Source organism: Penaeus vannamei, chromosome 9, assembly GCF_042767895.1.
Source record: "Penaeus vannamei isolate JL-2024 chromosome 9, ASM4276789v1, whole genome shotgun sequence".
NCBI lineage: Eukaryota > Metazoa > Arthropoda > Malacostraca > Decapoda > Penaeidae > Penaeus > Penaeus vannamei.
In genome coordinates this window covers 5,968,992-5,973,991 of record NC_091557.1, presented here as the reverse complement: position 1 = coordinate 5,973,991, position 5,000 = coordinate 5,968,992, and positions in this window count along the sequence as shown.

The window sequence follows — 5,000 nt, the reverse complement described above, 5'->3', positions numbered from 1 at the left end:
CCCCTTCCCCCATTCAACCCCCTTCCCCATTCACCCCCTTCCCCATTCTTCCCCTATTCACCCCCTCCCCCTTCCCCATTCTTCCCCCATACACCTCCTCCCTCCCCAATTTACCCCCTCCCCCATTCATCCCCCCTCCCCCATTCTTCCCCCATTCACCCCCCTCCCCCATACACCCCCCTCCCCCCTCCCAATCATTCCCCGTCTCGATCCCGTGTTCCGTCATCAAGTTTTTGCGAGAACCATCAGCTCGCGGTACGTCCTATAAACCCGGGACTAATATTTTACGATAAGTCGAGCGATGAGGGAGGGAGAGAGAGGGGAGGAGGGGGGTGGGAGGGAGGGAGGGGGAGGGAGTGGGAGTGGGAGGGAGAGGGAGGAAGGTGGGGGAGGGGGAGGGAGGGTGGGAGAAGGGGTGGGAGGGCGGGTGAAGAGGAGGAGGAAGGTGGGAGGTGGGAGAGTGGGAGTGGCGGAGAGTGGGGAAGGGGAGGAGGGGAGAGAAGGGAGTGGGAGGGAAGAGGGAGGAGGAAAGGAGGGAGAAATGGGGGGTGGGAGAGAGGAGAGGAAATGGGGGGATGGGATGGATGGATAAAGAAGGGGGAGGGAGGAATAGAGGGTGGGAGGGAGGGAGAGAGGGATAAAGACAGACAGATTTATAGCGAGGTGAGAGAGAGAGAGAGAGAGAGAAAGAGAAAGAGAGAGAGAAAGAAAGGGAGATTCGAGCGGTACCGCCGAATACAGGTGCCTTTCTGAACGCAAGACTTGTTAACCGATGTATATAACAAACGCAGAAAAAAGAGGGATACGGATTCATTCTCTTCTTCCTTTTTAAACCTTCCTATCTTTATTTATTTCTTTGTTAATTCTGTGTTCGTTATTTTCTTTGTTAGTTCTGTGTTTGTCTTCTGTTTGTGTGGTTTATTTGGGTCGGTAATTTTCTTTTAAATGTTTCATGTGTGTGTATGTGTGTATTTTTTTTTACGTTCATCATTATTCTATACGAAGGAACAGACATACAGACATGACAGATTCTGTGAGGACCTTATATGGACTTCCGGATGTCGGCGAGAAAGACAAGAGACATTGACAGACACACACACACACACACACACACACACACACACACACACACACACACACACACACACACACACACACACACACACACACACACACACACACACACACACACACACACAAACACACACACACACACACGCACACACACACATATATACCCCGTCCTCCATATAACCCCCACATACTTCCCCGCCCCACCCCTCCAACATACCCCCTCCCCCTCCCCAACATACCCCCACATAACGCAAACACACACACAAATATACCCCGTCCTCCATATAACCCCCACATACTTTCCTCCCCCCAACATACCCCATCCCTCCCCAACATACCCCGTCCCTCCCCAACATACCCCGTTCCTCCCCAACATACCCCGTCCCTCCCCAACATACCCCGTCCCTCCCCAACATACCCCCTCCCTCCTCAACATACCCCCAACATACCCCCACATTCCTCCGTGACGCTGCGGTTGTCGTCCCATCGCTAAATCCAACGAAAGAATCTACAGTGTGACGTTTACCTGTTGCTCAACGGCGCGTCACAGCTCTATTAGTCTTTCCGGAAGATTTCTCAAAAGACGCCAGAAGCATTGCCATTTTTTTCGTTTTTTTTCTTTCGTTTTTTTCGTTTTATTTGCGTTTTATTTCCGTTTTATTTTCGTTTTTTTCTTTCGTTTTTTTTTTTTAAAGATGTTTGATCTCCGTGGTGTGAGTTATTTATTTTTTCTTTTCTTTTCTTTTTATTTATTTTTTTTTTTTTTAAGATGTTTGGTCGTGGTGTGCGTTTATTTTATTTTATTTTTTTATTTATCTTTTTTTTTGGCTTTGTAAACATCAAGTGAAATATATGGAAGTAAACGTAGAGAGGGATAGGGATAATGGATTCCTTATTAGAGACAGAGAAGGGGGAATAAGTGAGGGAAGAGTGAAAAATAAATAACTAGAAGAAAATAGATAAAGCTAATAATAAGGTAGATGTTATTAAAACCTACGCGTTTAAATTGCCATGTTTTAAAAAGTTTTTTTTCTTCTTGTTTTTGTTTTCTTCTTCTTCTTCCTTTTCTTCTTCTTCTTCTTCTTCTTCCTTTTCTTCTTCTTTTTCTTCATCTTTTTCCTTTTCTTCTTCTTCTTTATTTATTTATTTATTTTTTGAAAAAAAAACATAAAATTTAACATGGATGAAAAATCTTTAATAATAATAATAAAAATAAACAAAAGCTAAAACAAATAAACAAGAAACAAATAAAAAGAAAAACCAAACATAGAAAAAAAATCGAAAAAAACCCAAATCATAGAAAAAAAATAATAAAAAATCGAAATACAAAAAAGAGAGAAAAAAAGGAAAAAAAAGGAATTAAGACAGAGATGATAAAGACGTTAATTAAGAGCGTCTTAAGGTTCCCCTCACACTCCCCTCGTCATCCTCGCAGGTGAATCGTGGGCAATCGAACACTTTCATCTTATGCGGCGCTGTTCGGGTGATGAGATTATCGTGCAGCATCTTACGTCAGTTCTTGTCACGAAGGAGGGGGGGGGGGGCGTCTTCTTCTTATTTTCCTTTATTATTGTTTTTTCTTTTCTTTTCTTCTTTTATCTTTTTTTCTTTTCTTTTCTTCTTTTAGCTTTTTTTTTCTTCTTTTATCTTTTTTCTTTTCTTTTCTTCTTTTATTTCTTCTTTCTTTCTCGTTGTCGTCCTTTTCTTATTATTCGTTGTCTTCTTTTTCTTATTCTTTCTCTTCTTCTGCTTCGTTCTTCTTATTCTTTCTATTCTTCTGCTTCGTTCTTGTTTTTTTTCTATTCTTCTGCTTCGTTCTTCTTATTCTTCCTTTTCTTCTTCTTCTGGCAATTTCTGTTTCTCTATAGCTTCTTCTCTCCCCCCCCCCTGTCCTCCTACCCTCCTCCTCTCTCTCCTACTCCTCCTTCTCCTCCTCCTTCCCTATCCCCTACCCCTCCTCTTCCTCCCTCTCCCCTACCCCCTCCTCCCTCCTCCTCCTCCTCCCTTATCCCCCTCCTCCTCCTCCTCTTCCTCCCTATCCCCTTCTCCCTCCTCCTCTTCCTCCCTCTCCCCTATCCCCTTCTCCCTCCCTCCTCCTCCTGCTCCAACCCCTCCTCCCCCTCTTCCTCCTCCTCCACCTCCTCCCTCCCCCTCCCCCTCTTCCTCCCTCTCCCCCTCCCCCTCCGCCTCCGTTCCCACCTCCTCCTCCCCCTCCACCTCATCCTCCTCCTCCCCCTCCCCCACCTTCCCCCCTCCTCCTCCTCCCCCTCCGCCTCCGTTCCCATCTCCTCCCCTTCCCCTCCTCCTCCCTCCTCCTCTTTCTCCCCCTCCACCTCCTCCTCCACCTCCTCCTCCCCTTCCCCACCTCCTCCGTTCCCACCTCCTCCCTGCCGCCCGCCTAATCTCCCTCCCCTTTTTTCCCTCCATGCACAGAGGGCTCCGTCTCGCTTCCTCCATTGCCCGCCTCCCCCAAACTCGTCTCGAAATCCAGTTCTATATATCAGCTCGTCATGTAAGACTGACCGGGCTGGGTGATTAACTATAAAGCAAGGCGCACCTGGCACCTGCATGGCGAATTCGTGAGATGATTGACATCTTAGACCCATCAGCCGGGGAAATGGACGGTCGGGTTTGGTGGTTTAAGCGACCTCCGAAGTGGAGAGTCCGGTGGGAGTGGATAATTCGCTTTTTTTCTTTCTTGTCTCTTTTTTTCTTTTTTTTTACGGAAAGGGGGTTTCAGATGGTGATTTTTAATTTGGGGGGGAATTCTCTGATGGGATGGGGGGTTTGAGAATGATTAGGGGAAAAGAGGAAGGAGGAAGGACGGAGAGAGGAGGACAGAGAATGGGGGGGAAATTAGAAAAAAAAAATTGCAGACGAATAAAAAAGAAAGAAAAAAAAAGAGAAAACCCGAAGCTACAATTAGATAAGAATTAAAAAAAAAGCAAAACCAATAAATAAACAAAACAAAGCCAAAAAAGCAAACAAAAAAACAACAGAACAAGTAATCTAAAGCAACGAAAAAAAACAAAACAAAATAGGGAAAGGAGAACTTGCCACGACGTCCGCAGAGATGGCGTTCGCGTAGCAACGAGCAGGTGTGCAACTGCAACTCCTGCATGCGGAATGTGTCTCTGGCGAACGGCTGCGTCGACGGAGGACCCATTTGAAAAAAAAAAAGAGTCCCTTTAAGTTAGTAATTAGGACATTCTGATGCGTCCCCGTTGTTCGTTATTGATTCTGACTGCCGGAGTGAAATCGTTAAGAGAATTTTTTACTTTTTTTTTTTTTTTTGATTCTCTCTCTCTTTTCCGCCTTTCTCTTTCTCTCTGTCTGTCTGGCTGTCTGTCTCTCTCTCTCTCTCTCTCTCTCTCTCTCTCTCTCTCTCTCTCTCTCTCTCTCTCTCTCTCTCTCTCTCTCTCTCTCTCTCTCTCTCTCTCTCTCCCCCTCTCTCTCCCTTCTTCTCCTATCCCTCCTCCCCCTTCATCCCCTCCCCCTCCCTCCCCCTTCCCCCTTCATCCCCTACCCCCTCCCTCCCCCTTCCCCCTTCCCCCTCCCCATCCCCCATCATCTCCTATCCCCCTTCCCCCATCCTCTCCTACCCCTTCCTCTCCTACCCCTCCCTCCCCCTTCTCCCATCCTCTCCTATCCCTCCCTCCCCCTTCCCCCATCCTCTCCTATCTCCCCCTTCCCCCTTCCCCCCATCCTCTCCTATCCCCATTCCCCTATCCCTTCCTCTCCTACCCCTCCCTACCCCCTCCCCCTTCCTCTCCTACCCCTCCCTCCCCCTTCTCCCTTCCCCCTTCCCCTCCTATCCCCCCCTTCCCCTTACCCTTGCCTAGTCGTCCCGGGGCTCGGTAATTGATAGGAGTCCCAAGCGGCAGGTGCGGGTCGTCATCCACCGTCAGCCACGTGGACCGTCGTAA